At 38.9% G+C, this 14,513-nt stretch overlaps 1 protein-coding gene and 1 non-coding gene across 3 annotated transcripts in view; both read right to left on the bottom strand.

The window, feature by feature from the left end:
• Positions 1 to 14,513, bottom strand: part of SSH2 (slingshot protein phosphatase 2) — a 256,657-nt gene that overhangs the window by 165,084 nt on the left and 77,060 nt on the right. The gene's annotated exons all lie outside the window — the stretch shown is intronic.
• On the bottom strand, positions 2,408 to 2,528 carry LOC142460639 (small nucleolar RNA SNORA26). Its single transcript, XR_012786810.1, has one exon. It is a non-coding gene; the product is annotated as a small nucleolar RNA SNORA26 (small nucleolar RNA).

Genomic DNA, 14,513 nt, shown 5'->3' with positions numbered 1-14,513 from the left:
AGTGGCTAGTACATATTAAGTGGTTGATAAGGTAGGCCAAAGAATACGTAAAAGGCAACACCAATAAAGAACAAACTTGGATTTCCCATTTTGTAATTCTTCAAAAAGTGGGGTAAACAAATTCCTACAGAAATAAAACACTCAATTCCCAGAACATTCCAGGTACCGTACATTATGATTTTGTATATTCTTCAGTATAGCATCTTGAAGCTGGGCAAGAGAAACACAAAATAACAAAGTAAAGAATCCAGGTACAAAGAAAAGGGAAAAAAAACACAACAACCCCAAAACCAGAATGAATTCATATAGACTAGAGCCCACAGCACTGGAGCACCAATATATGAACATTATTCTAGAGCAATACAAGTTCCTACCACTTCAGAATGTAGTAGCAATGACACAACACTTGCTTGTGTGCATACACATACACACACACACACACACACACACACACACACAAGCAAATCAAACTCATTGCCATCAAGTCAATTCCAACTCATGGAGGCTGTAACTCTTCATGGGAGTAGAAAGCCACCATTCTTCTCTCCTGGAGCAGCTGCTCTGAACTGCCAACTTTGCAGTGACCAGCCCAATGCGTAACCACTAGGTCCCCAGGGCTCTTATATGGAAGACTGCATAGCAATTATTTTACCAAAGATAGCAGAACCTTTGTTTATCTTCCTGGCAACAGCTTGGTTAAAGTCTTATTTCTGGCCAATTTCTTTCTCACCAAACACCCTACCCACTGGGAAAACAAATTTAGTGGATGCCTTTGGGTCTTTGCTTAGAGCCCTGAGTGACAGGAAAGGCAGCTATGCAGGTGGAGCTCTAATGTTAGACAAGAGAAAAGAAGACAAAGCTCACTTTTATTTTTAAAAAAAAGTGTGTGTGGGGGGGGATTAGTCACCATCTGTGAACCATCTCACCACAGGAAGTGTCTGACAAATTCAGTTAAGTGAACTTGATTGCAGTGAACTCTCATTGACCACATGAGAAACTTTTAATTTTTCCCTTTGTAGCATTTGGCAGCAAATTCCCTTTAAAGTCCTGCCCTCTTATGTTCTTAAGCTACAAGACAAATTTAAACACAAAGCAAAGACTTTCTGGGCAGGGTTAGAATCCACTGTGAGCTTTGTGAATTGATTCCCTCTCTCCCACTCAAAACTTCCCTGGACTCTTAGAGAATGACAGCATTCTTCAACTCCTGTTCCTAGTTTCATGAAATGAACCAAAGACAGAAATGCAGTGTGTAAGCATCCCTGTGGCACACTTTAAAGGGGAAAACACATTTCCATACTAATTCCTTCCAAAAAGCTGGATCCGAACTCACTGACATCGAGTCCATGCCAGTTCATAGAAACTCTATAGGGAAGTGTAGAACTGCCACTGAATTTCTGAGATTGTAACTCTTTATGGGTGTAGAAAGCCCCCTCTTCCTCCCTTGGAGAAGCTGGTGCTTTAGGACTGCAGACTTCGCAGAGCACACAGCCCAACGTGTAACCACCAGGCACTATTAAAATGGGAAGATCTTAGTTTCCAAGCCTAGAATTACATCTTACTGAATGAAGAAATCAATGGTATTTAAATCTTTTGTGAAGCTTGAACAATCTGTTTCGGAAAGGTAATTTTTTGGAAAGACATTGCTAACATTTCGAATGCTGTCAACAATTAATCTTGATCAACCTGAAGCTTTACTCAGCAGCATAATTACATACATTACAGAGTTGCCTAGTATGTGGGAAATAAAGACACACAGATGTTTCCAAGCAACCAGCTATATTCTGCTGAATTTCCTGCAAATGACAGAACTCTCATTGGTGTTTGTGAAAATCCAGCTTCAGAACAAAACTATAGCTTCCATTTCCATCTCCAAATGACATGTGTAAAATTAAACCATCTGTATGGTTGACGAGGCTAGTTTCCTATAGTTTGGAGGTGGTGAACAGACTTTGTCTACGTGGATCTAAAGACAAATAGCTTCTTCACAAGCCAACAAGAATGTCTGTTCTCAGTCACAGGCGTAGCTGTGGCCTTTGTGAGAGTGTACTGGTGGCTGACTTATCCATGTGCTGCCATAACAGAAATGGGTGGCTTTACATGAACAAAAAGTTATTATCTCAGATTATTAAAAAAAATAAACCCAACTCACTGACACGGAATTAATTTCAGACTCATAGCAACAGGACCGATTAGAACTGCCCCTTTGTGTTCCTCAGACTAAATCTTCATGGGAATAGAAGCTTTATTGTCCTTCTTCGGAGCAGCTGGGGGGTTTGAACTGCCGCTGGCCTGTGGTCAGCAGTTCAGCACATAGCCCACTCTCCCAACCGGGGCTCCTTTTCATCAGGCGAGGAGGACAGAATCGAGGGAACTGGCCCATATGTCTTTTCAACTTATTTGTTTATTCAGTTGTCACTCCAGACAGGATCCAAAGAGGAGTTCTACCGACCTCGTCTCTGGGTTTTATGGAGACTTGCTTTACCCTTCTGTTAGCCTCTTAAAGTACTGCAGCAACCTTAAAAGGACGTCAGAAAGGGCAGTCTTGTCAACTTCTGAACCTTGGCTTCTTGGTGATCTCCATGTGGCATGGTCCCTTCTCTGTGGTCCCTTCTCTGTGCTTACTCTAGTCTGTTTTATATCTCAAAGGTGGCTGGTTTAAAACTTATTCCAAAGCGGAGCTAGTAACAAGGGCTCAAACTGAAAGAAAGTGTTCAGAAAATGATGATGGCAACATATGTACAAATGTTCTTGATACAATTGATGTATGGATAGTTATGAGAGCTGTAAGGGCCCCTACTAAAATTATTTTAAAACACAACAAAGCCATTCTCCAATCATATGGTTGAATTAACCTAAGAGAGAAAGTTGTATTTCCCAATGGGATTATATCCACAGGTACAGGAATTTATTACATGTAATACATAACTTTAGGGTACACAATTTAATATCTAATAGTACACATCATCTCCATTCTTTGAATGAGGAACTGGAGATTTAGAGAATGAAAACCCTAAACCAAGGCCATACAGTCTCTACCACCACAACACACTGTTTCTCTCTGTCAACTTCCCTCTTAGCTCCATCTCCTAAATGAGTTTAAACCAAATCACAGGAAAATGAAGCCCCAGCTAATGATGAACAAAATGTATGAGAAGCTTATTCTCCATAGTGAAGTCAGACAGATCTTTTAAAACTGTCAACCTGATCATTCCCCAACTGAAAACTCTTCAATGCCTCCTTCTTGGATGACGAAGCTCAGCACCATCTGGCCTCCGTTGCCTTCACCAATGCCATATTGTGTTATTTGCCCCATTTTCTCCCCCTTTGCTCCAACTTCACCGACCTTTTTTTGGTTACTTCAATGTGCCATTCATTTCCTGATCTATAAATTCTTCCTTTCCTACTGTCCCCTCCCAGCTTTTCCCCCTCTGGGCTTTTCCCAATCATTCAAATACAACTCAAAACACCCTTCCCCAGGGAAGCCTTCACTTGACCAGCAGCCCTCCCCAAACATGCACAATTAATGCTACCTTTCTTCACTAAAATTTCAGTTCCGCAAAAGAAGAACTTATGTTTGCCATATGTACCACTAGATCCCTAGTACCCAGTGCGGTGTCTACAACATAGGATGCGCTCTCTACATATTTGTTGAAAGGCAACCATGTACATAAAAAATGGAAGCCAAGGTCATGCCCTTAAGACACAGGAGGTGAGGCAAAACAGCCAGTGTGAATACAGCCAGTGAAAGAAGTGTCTGGGCCAGTTCTGCTCTACTTTTGGTAACATGCCCAGTACAGCTGTTCCAGATTGAGCCAATTTACTGAGTTGAAGGTAGAGGCATAGAACCAGAACTAGGGAAACCAAGAATGGGGAAGAAAATGAAGCAGTAGGGTTTTACCTCTATATCAACTTATGGCAAATACAGCATTTCCTACCCTCTCATCTTTGAGATTAGACAACTAAGAGTCAGAATTTTGGGTTATTTTCTTTTAAATGATCTAAAGTATACCCCAAACCAAACTCACTGTCACCGAGTCAATTTTGACTCACATCAATTCTACCAGTAGAAATGCCCAGTGGGTTTCTGAGGTTGTAAATCTTTATGGGAGTAGAAAGTCTTGTTTTTCTCCCTGATAGACGTGAATCACTGACTTTGTGGTTAGCAGCCCGACTCAGAAACCATTCAGCCACCATGGCTCCTTTTAAATGTACCTGCAAAATCTAGATAAGACCATGATGACATTCTGAAAGTCCTTCTTATCCTCACAATCTTGGATTAAATTATATTTACGGTATCTTCTAATTGTCTTAGGGAAAACTGGTGATATGGTGATTAAAGCACTTGGCTGCTAACCAAAAGGTATGTGGTTCAAACCCACCAACTACTCCACAGGAGAAGATTGGGCAGTATGCTCTATCAAGGTTTATGGCCTTTCGCTGGAGATCCCCTTGCAAGAGGGGTCTAGGAGAGGAGACGAGCCAGTCAAGGTGCGATGTAGCAACGATGAAACATACAACTTTCCTCTAGTTCCTAAATGTGCCCCCTCCCGCCCACACACACATCATGATCTGAATTCTACCTTGCAAGTCTGGCTAGACCAGAGGATGTACGCTGGTACAGATAGGAACTGGAAACACAGGGAATCCAGTGCGGATGATCCCTTTAGGACCAGTGATGAGAGTGGTGATACTGGGAGGGTAGAGGGAGAGTGGGTTGGAAAGAGAGAACCGATTACAAGGATCTACATGTGACCTCCTGTCTGGGGGACGGACAACAGAAAAGTGGGTGAAGGGGGATGTCGGACAGGGCAAGATATGACAAAATAATAATTTATAAATTATCAAGGGCTCATGAGAGGGGGGAGCGGGGAGGAAGGGGAAAAAATGAGGAGCTGATTGCCAGGGGCTTAAATGGAGAGCAAATGTTTTGAGAATGATGAGGGCAATGAATGTACAGATGTGCTTTACACAATCGATGCATGTATGGATTGTGAAAAGAGTTGTATGAGCCCCTAATAAAATGATTAAAAAAAAAAGATTTACAGCCTTGTAAACCTTATAGGGCAGTTCTACATTGTCCTGCAGGGCTGCTCCAAGTCAAATTTGATTCAGTGACAATGGCTTTGATTTTGGTTTTCTCTGTGTTTTGATTTTATTTAGTTATCATCAAAGTACATATATATGATTTTTGTTTACTTTTTCACTTGGCATTTCAAAATAAAAAGGGATATCAAAAAAGTCCATCTTGTGCCACAAAAGGAAATGAACAACATCCCTGCAAACAAACATCTGAGATGTTTCCATATTTTTCTATTATATATAATACTCTAATGACTGCCCCTGAATATGTACAATTTCACACATGCAGTAGTATTTCTGAGGATGAATTTCTACTAATGAATTTAATACTAATGAAGTTTCTGCTTATTTCTGAGGCAAACGTTATGAGTGTTTAGAATTTTGAATAATATTGCCAAATTTTCCTCCAAAAAGTTATTTTAGTTTAAACTCCACCAACAATATATAACAGTGCTATTTCCTCTATGCTACTGTCAATACGATGCGCTACCAAACTCTTTTGATCTATGCAAATCTGACAACTGGCTATGAAGGCTAATGAATTATCCATGTGTTGAAGAATTGTAAATTTTCTCCCGTGGAAGTCTTAGTTTCTTTTGAACAGTTTTCTATTAGGTTACTGATATTTCCATTTTTTTAATTTTTAATCATTTTATTAGGGGCTCATACAACTCTTATCACAATTCATACATACATCAATTGTGCAAAGTACATCTGTACATTCATTGCCCTCACCATTCTCAAAACATTTGCTCTCCACTTAAGGCCCTGGCATCAGGTCCTCATTTTTCCCCTCCCTCCCCGCTCTTCCTTCTTTCATGAGTCCTTGATAATTTATAAATTATTATTTTGTCATATCTTGCCCTGTCTGACGTCTCCCTTCACCCACTTTTCTGTTGTCCGTCCCCCAGGGAGGAGGTCACATGTAGATCCTTGTAATGGTTCCCCCTTTCCAACCCACCCTCCCTCTCCCCTCCCAGTAACGCCTGGATTCCGTGTTTCCAGTTCCTATCTAGTTACTGATATTTTCAAGTATTTCTCTCAACTTGTTTCTTTTGATTTTGTAGGATTTTTTACTACACAATTCTTTTTTCAGTTATTACAATAAAAAAATCATTTTATTGGGGGCTCTTAGAACTCTTGTTACGAACTATACATCAGTTGTATCCGACATATTAGTACATATTTTCCGTTGTTCTTTTCTAGACATTTACTTTCTTTTTTAAAAAATCATTTTGTTGGGGGCTCTTACAGCTCTCATAACATTCCACACATCAGTTGTATCAAACATATTTGTAAATATATTGCCATCGTTATTTTCTAAACATTTGCTTTCTATTTGAGCCCTTGGGACTGTAACTAATTAAAAAAATTATTTTATTGGTGACTCATACAACTCTTATCACAATCCACACAAACATCCATTGTTTACTACACATCTGTTTGGCCCTAATTATCCTGTGAACTTAACAATGTCTTCTCTTATGGTTTTGTGTGATAATTTTAAAGGTTTTTTCCTGCTCCAACATTATTTTAAACATTTCTCCTCTATGTTCTTCTTGTGTTGCCAACTTTTTTTACACTTAATTCTTTGATCCATTTCCAATTCATTTTGGCATTAGAGTAAGATAGAGATGCAACTTTATTCTTTTATTTACTTTTTCCTATATTTCATAAACAATTATCTATGCAATGGATAATTGCATAGCACTCATATTATTGCAATAGCAATATAATTGCAATAGCACTCATATAATTGCAATAGCACTCATAATATTCATTTTAATAATTTCATTGAAAAACTATGCTATAGTTAACCATTTTCTTGACCATATTACTAAATAGGTTCACTAGACTTTGGGTACATATACCTTCTTCTTTTTAAAATAAATTTGTACAGAGGAAATTTTCAAGAAGTAGATTTCTAGGCCAAGGAGTTTGAAATTTATAACTGTTGACTCAACTGTCAACTGGCCAGGATGAAACCAATTTAGAATCCTGAGAAATATGATCATCACATAGATGCACATCTGAATATGATGTACTAATCCTTTCCAAACTGAAATTTACAACACTAGGCACTATTCAAGTCTAAACAGTTAGACTCATCATCTAGACTCTAGATTGTAGAGTCAGAAAATTTGTATCACATTTCATCAGAATCTATCCAGCCAGAAATTTCTGTTATTTCCCTGGAGGACAAAGAACACTTGGACAAATTCTTCTGGAGCAAAAGGTAATTCAGAGGGATTGTGTGGCGAAACTCCACAAACTTGGCCAACCACGCATGGCAGTGCAGTTAGAAGACTGCAGTGGTGGAATTCAAGACTATATTACTCCCTCTACCATGGTCCTTTCCCTTCCCAGGGGCAGAGTTTTCCTTCCTCCAACATTCCTTGCAAGTACCTTTAAGTTCTAGCTACCCAAGTGACACTTATTAGTCAGTATTTTCCATGAGCAGCCTTTGCTTGGCTCTTGGACCAGGTCCTGTTAAGTTTTTAAAATTCCAGTGAAGCCAGGAAATGTGGTGTTGATTCAAAGTGGAACTTCGAGCCCTAGCCTGAGCAGGCCAAGAGGGCACTTCCTCTTGCAAATAAACCTAGGGCAGCGACGGCAAAGATTTTCAACTTTTTGAGGCTCTCTTTCTATATAATTTGCTTAAATTCATATTGTGAAATATCCTTTGAGAGAACTATCTCATTATAATTTATTACTTGAACATTTTTATGATGCCCTCTTTGGGAACTTAAATTAGTGTTGTGGGATGACCAGAGAGGAGAGCCACAAGTTTGGAATAGATTCCAAGCTCATGTCTAACAGGCATGGTAAGCCTCGCCTCAGGAATTAAACATAAACGTCACCATTTTACTATATGGGAGACTGTAAATCCCTCAACTAGTATGAATCAAACTATTACAGTGTTAGAAAGGTCCTTGTGGCTATCTTTGGGTTTACTGGCTTATCTGCTTTATTTTATTATTTTCCTCCAATTTTTTTTCCTTCATAGCCTTATCACATTTTTTCAGCTGAACAGTTAATTCACTGTTTATTATCTATCTTCTTCAATGGTCTGAGAGTTCCATTAGGGCAGAGGTTGTTTGGGTCATCACTGGATACTCATTGCCTTATACAGTACCACAGAGTGGACTCAAGTAATTGTGGAATAAACAAAATGTAATCTGAGATAATACATATGAAGCACTTAGTATAGAGGTAGGTATATGATTATTGTTTTCACCTGCTGTCAAGTTGATCCTGACTCATGAAAACTCGACATGTGCAGAGAACTGCTACGTGGGTTTTCAAGGTTGTGAGCTTTTCTGAAGCACATCAATTAAACACTGAACTGTTGCCACCAGCCTCAGCAGCACCCAGTGCTCAACAAACTTCAGTTGCCATTTTATTTATTTTTCTGAGTAAGTCATGGCCTTTGTAACTCAACTTAACCTAAGTGTAAAATTAAAAGGAGCGATTACCCTTCCTACAGTCAATGAGCACTAAGAAAGCATAGAAGATATACAAAAGGCATAAAGAGGAGCTCAGAAGACAGGATCCACTGAAATTAAAAATTTGTTGAATTTATCATTCCCTCATGACATTCACGACTCCCTCCAGGGTTAGCTGCTTCAGTCTAATTGCTTTTGAATCCCAGTTTCACCAGGAGTCTTCCTCAAGTACTGTGAAAATAGGCTTGCAGGGAAGAAAACTAGGGTTAAGAAGGACTATATTTGAGTGCAATACTGGTAACACTATAGAAATTAATAATTATAGGAATTAATCTGTCTATAAAATACCCCAGCGATATATCCAATTTCCAGGGATAAATATTATCTTATTCACTGCCTAATGAAACTTGATTATTAAGTTATCTCCTCCTTCCCTACATTTTTAACAATGGTAGGTCTTCATAATATTCCAAATTCAGTCTTAAAATTACACCAAATCTATAATTTTATAATTCTTCCTACGGTATTTCTTTCTTTTTTATCATTTTATTGGGGGCTCATACAACTCTTATCACAATCCATCCATCTATCCATTCATTGTGTCAAGTACATTTGTATATTTGTTGCCATCATAATTTTCAAAACATTTTCTACTTGAGCCCTTGGTGTGAATCAGCTTCTCATTTTTTCCCTTCCCTCCTCCATGAATCCTTGATAATTTATAAATTATTAGTATTTTGTCATGTTTTACACTCACCGATGTCTCCCTTCACCCACTTTTCTGTTGCATGCCTCTGGGAGGAGGTTATAAGTAGATCATTGTGATTTGGTTCCCTCCTTTTCCTCCCGCCGTCCCCTTCCCCTCCTGGTATGGTTACTCTCAATATTGGTCCTGAGGGGGGTCATCTGTCCTGGATTCCCTGTGTTCCCATTGCTTATCTTTACCCATGTACAAGCTCTGGTCTAGCCGGATTTGTAATCCATGATAGTGGAGAGAAGAAAACATTAAAGAACTAAAGGAAAGTTGTATGCTTTCATCGGTGCTTTACTGCACCCTGACTGGTTTGTCCCTTCTTGTGACTCTTCTGTAAGGGGATATCCAATTGTCTACAGATGGGTTTTGCATCTCCACTCCGAGTGCTCCTTCCCCCATTCACATTGATATGATTTTTTGTTCTCCATCTTTGATGCCTGATACCCAATTCTATCGATACCTCATGATCACACAGGCTGGTGTGCTTCATCCATGTGGGCTTTGTTGCGTCTCAGCTAGAAGGCCACTTGTTTATCTTCAAGCCTTTAAGACCCCAGACATTATATTTTTGATAGCCGGGCACTATCAACTTTCTTCAACACATTTGTTTATGCACTTGCTTTGTCTTCAGTGATCGTGTCAGGAAGGTGAGCATCATAGAATGCCAGGTTAATACAACAAAGTGCTTTTGTGTTGAGGGAGTACTTGAATAGAGGCCCAATATCTATCTGCTACCTTAATACTAAACCTATAAATATATGTACATAGATCTATTTCCCCACCATCATATATAAATATATTTACATGTACATGTCTGTATTTAGACTTCTATAAATGCCTTTTACCTCCTAGTTCTTTCCTCTATTTCCTTTTACTTTCCTCTTGTCCTACTATCATGGTCATCCTTCATTTGGGCTTCACTAATTCCCCTTGGTTACATTGCCCTTGATCAAGTCCTACCAGGCCTCTTACACCCTCCTTGCCATAAATTTTAGATCACTTGTTGTTCCCTTATTTCTGGGTATGTTAACACCCATTTCCTTTCCCCCGCTTTCCCCTCTCCCATGTCCCCTGAAACCATCGGTCCTGTTGTTTTCTCCTCCAGATTGTTTATCCCACCTATCTTATCTAGATAGACATGCAGAGATAATAATAAGCAGAAAAACAAGATAGGGCAAAACAAAGCAACAACAAAAAAATGACAAAGAAAATCCTATGAATAGTTCAAGGTCTGTCTGTTGACCTTTAGGAGTTTTTTCCAGCCAAATCTGATGGGGTACCATGCCCTGGCCTCAAAGTCTATTTTTGGTATTCTCCAGCAACTTCTTTGCTCCCCTTGCCGCTCTGTTGCATGCCCTTAGCATTTTACCCCAGTAGGGTCAGGCATGGCACAATTCCTGCACAGTGTCTCCTGTGTTGTCTCCCATAGCACTATGGGTCAGTGAAGGTCGTTGTGTCTCATGGTGGGGCCAGCCCTATGGTCCTCTCTGTGCATTGGCTGCTCTGAGCAGGAATATCTTCCTCAGGTCTTGGTGGGCCAGGATGTGTTCCACTCTCTCTCCTTCCCTCTTCCTTTGTTTGCTCCTGTGTGCTCTGATCAGACTTGCCCCTCTTCTTGAGCTGCAGCTTCAGTGCTGTCCTCTGAAGTGAATTCTTCAGGGGAGAGAGGGGGCTGTCCACATAGTTTGGATTGGGGCTGGCCCCTCAGACCTCTCTATTGGTTCTCTTCCTAGGGTGTTTCTACGAATCATGACTCTCAACTCTGATTCTACAAAGAATTAACTATGGTATATATATATATATATTTGTTTTATATATATATATATTTGTTATATTAATTGTAATAATCTTTTAAAAGATGTTAAATCCCCACCCAGACCAACAATGGAGAAATTTTCTATGGTAAGACTTGAGTTTTTATTTTTTAAAGTGCCACGGGTTATTCTGGTATAAAATCAGAAATGAGGATCATTATCCCATTTGTTCTTGCCTTCCTAGTATCAATATAACAATATCCTACTCAAGGGCAAAGGCAGTTCAGTAGAACTGTATTGGGTGTGTAGCAGACTTGGTTGCCATTGTCAGGATGGCCACATACCTGGGGCAATCCTCTGTTTTCTCAGCTTTGAATGGAGGACAGTAGAGGCACATACCTCAAAGAACAAAGTAAACACTGAACTACATGGAAGCACCTAGCATAATGCCTGGCATACAATATGTGCTCAGCTGTCTTGAGCAAGTAAAACTGTTGTGAGGATGAGCCATTCTAAAGGGTGAATTTTCCCCAAGTTATTACCTAATAAAGTCTGTGCAATTCTTATTCATGAAAAAAAATCTGTAAGCCCTGCAATGCCTTACTCTCTCAAAAATCTGGTCAGATTATGGAAGCAGTATAACAGCAATTTAGAGTTTTTATATGATTGATCTTGTTCCAATGTCACATTCTGTATACGCACATTCCAGATGTCTCAAAACTCTATCTCTAGTCTAAACAGGAACCAGAGTTATACCAATACAAATATAGCCCACGATAAGCACGGTGTGCCCGAAGCATCATTTTTAGATTCCTTAGCCAGGGCATTAACTCTGTGCAACTTGCAAAGTACTGTGCTAGGTGCTATAGGGTATATAAACATAAAAAATAGAAAATTCCTGACCCTCCAATAATCACTTTATGAACTGAACTCATGTATTTTTTGAAGTTGTCAAAGTCAGCTATCTAGCACTAGGGATGGTGAAAGAAGAGAAAGGAAGTTTCTACCTGAACTGCTTCAAGAATGGGGTGAAGTTTGGCCCACAGAAAATACTGGTGCTTCCATGGCTGTACTGAAGAAAGCCTGCCGTCTGTCCGACTCTCTAGTAAACACAGGTAATGTGTCAGGCCACTTTAAGTGTTTTGCAAAAAAATAATTTAATTCTAACAACAACGTTAGAACACAGATACTATTATTCTCCCCATTTTACAGGTGGGAAGGTGAGCTTAGAGAAGGGGAGTCACATAGACAGTAGTAAGTGGTAGGGCTAGGACTTTGACCCAGGTTATCTGAATCCTGAGCCTGAGCTCTAAACAATTAAATGATGCTGCATTCTGATTCTGGAGGCTGGGGAGGGAGATGGTCTCTAAAAAGCTCAGGTGATGCCCACAGCAAAATCATATGGTCAATTGTCAGGGCTATTTGGACTTGGGGAACCCCCAAATCTATTGCCCTGAGGTAATCTTTAAGCCAGGATCCAAACTACCTCATAGAATCATCTTTAAACTATAGTTTAGCTTGATTTGTAAAGAATATTTGTTTTAAGGTCTTTTAAAGGATTATCTGTGAGCTCAAACTGACAATAGTAACCCTAAAACACAGAAAGTTATAAGTTTAGTTAATGGTGATGAAACAATAAGGGTAGAGGTATTAAGAATAGTGACACAAGGTGAAGAATGTAAACGATGTCATTCAACAAGACATGAAGAAAATAGTGAACAGGTGTGTGCTTTGCTATGTATATTTCACCAGTGTTAATAGTAATAATAATAAAATTTCTAGTGCTACATACGATAAATATTCTATGTAAATTTTTCTTTTAAAAAATGTTTCTCTTTAAATCAACAAGATAAAAAAATATTAACCTGTAGTTACCCATTTATGTAGATGCATTTTCTCCAAAAAATTACTGAAAGAGATTATTCAATATATCAGCCTAAAAACTTTTTGGATTATAGAAAATTATCCTACACACAGATGATATTTTCAAAGAATTAAAACCAAATAAAAAGTGCTCTAAAATTGACTGTGGCAATGCTTATACACTTCTCAATATGATTGGACTACTGAATTGTATGTATCTGGATTATGTCCCAATAAAACCATTTATTAAATAAAACAAAAACAATGCTGGAAACAAACAAAAACTATTTTTAAAAGTGGCTATTATGCATTATCTTGGGAACATCTGAAAAATACTGGTGCTAACAATAACTGGGCCCCTTACAGAGATGCTGATTTAACTGGACTAGTGTGAGAACCTGTTATTACATTAATTTAAAAGTTCCCAGGTGACTAATGTGCAGCCATGATAAGAACCACTGAATTAAATGAAAAGGCTAATTTTAAAACTAGCCTTTCTCCCCAAGATGGCCATAAACTTAATTCTCCTCTAATAAGTCATGTGAGAAGCTTTTATTTTTAAAAGTTAAAAACAATTTCTCCTTTGTAATGAAACAGTCATGTATTCCCCCACCCCCCTCAATTTTTATCCTGGAACCACATTAAAACAATTTGACATTGCAGGAGGCTTTTTACCTGTGGAGCAATTTGAATCCGACCCCTCCAAAAGAAGAGAACTTGAAGTACTGCTCAGAGTAAAACTGTGCTCTTGCCACTTTACTGTTGGTCAACTAGTCCATTGAAATTCACATCTTTTTAGCAACCAATTTATACTTTTTCTCCCTGTTTATATTTGTGTCTGTTGCTCAAGAGCAAGGGTGTCACTTTTAGGACTAAAATATGTCTGATTCAAGCCATGATAGTTTCAATTGCCTTTAAAATTTTTTTAAATTTTATTTATTGATTTATTTTATTGATTGATTATTGATTTTAATGATTGAAATTTTTAATCATTTTATTGGGGGCTTTTACAGCTTTTATAACAATCCATACATCCATTGTATCAAGCACATTTGTACATATGTTGCTATCACCCTTTTTTTAAAATCATCTTATTAGGGGCTCATACAACTCTTTTCACAATCCATACATACATCAATTGTGTAAAGCACATGTGTACATTCATTGCCCTCATCAGTCTCAAACACCTGCTCTTCACTTAAGCCCCTGGCATCAGGTCCTCATTTTCCCCCTCCCTCCCCACTCTCCCCTCTTTCATGAGTCCTTGATAATTTATAAATTATTATTTTGTCATATCTTGCCCTGTCCGATGTCTCCCTTCACCCACTTTTCTGTTGTCCGTCCCCCAGGGAGAAGGTCACATGTAGATCCTTGTAATCTGTTCCCCTTTTCCAACCCACACTCCCTCTACACTCCCAGTATCACTACTCACACCACTGGTCCTGAAGGGATCATCCGCCTTGGATTCCCTGTTTCTGGTTCCTATCTGCACCAGTGTATATCGTCTGGTCTAGCCAGACTTGCAAGGTAGAATTGGGATCATGAGAGTGGGGTGGGGGAAAGGGGGAGAAGCATTTAGGAACTAGCGGAAAGTTGTATTTTTCATCGTTGCTACAT

Source organism: Tenrec ecaudatus, chromosome 10 (genome assembly GCF_050624435.1).
Source record: "Tenrec ecaudatus isolate mTenEca1 chromosome 10, mTenEca1.hap1, whole genome shotgun sequence".
NCBI lineage: Eukaryota > Metazoa > Chordata > Mammalia > Afrosoricida > Tenrecidae > Tenrec > Tenrec ecaudatus.
This window is presented reverse-complemented; position numbering and strand designations above follow the sequence as displayed.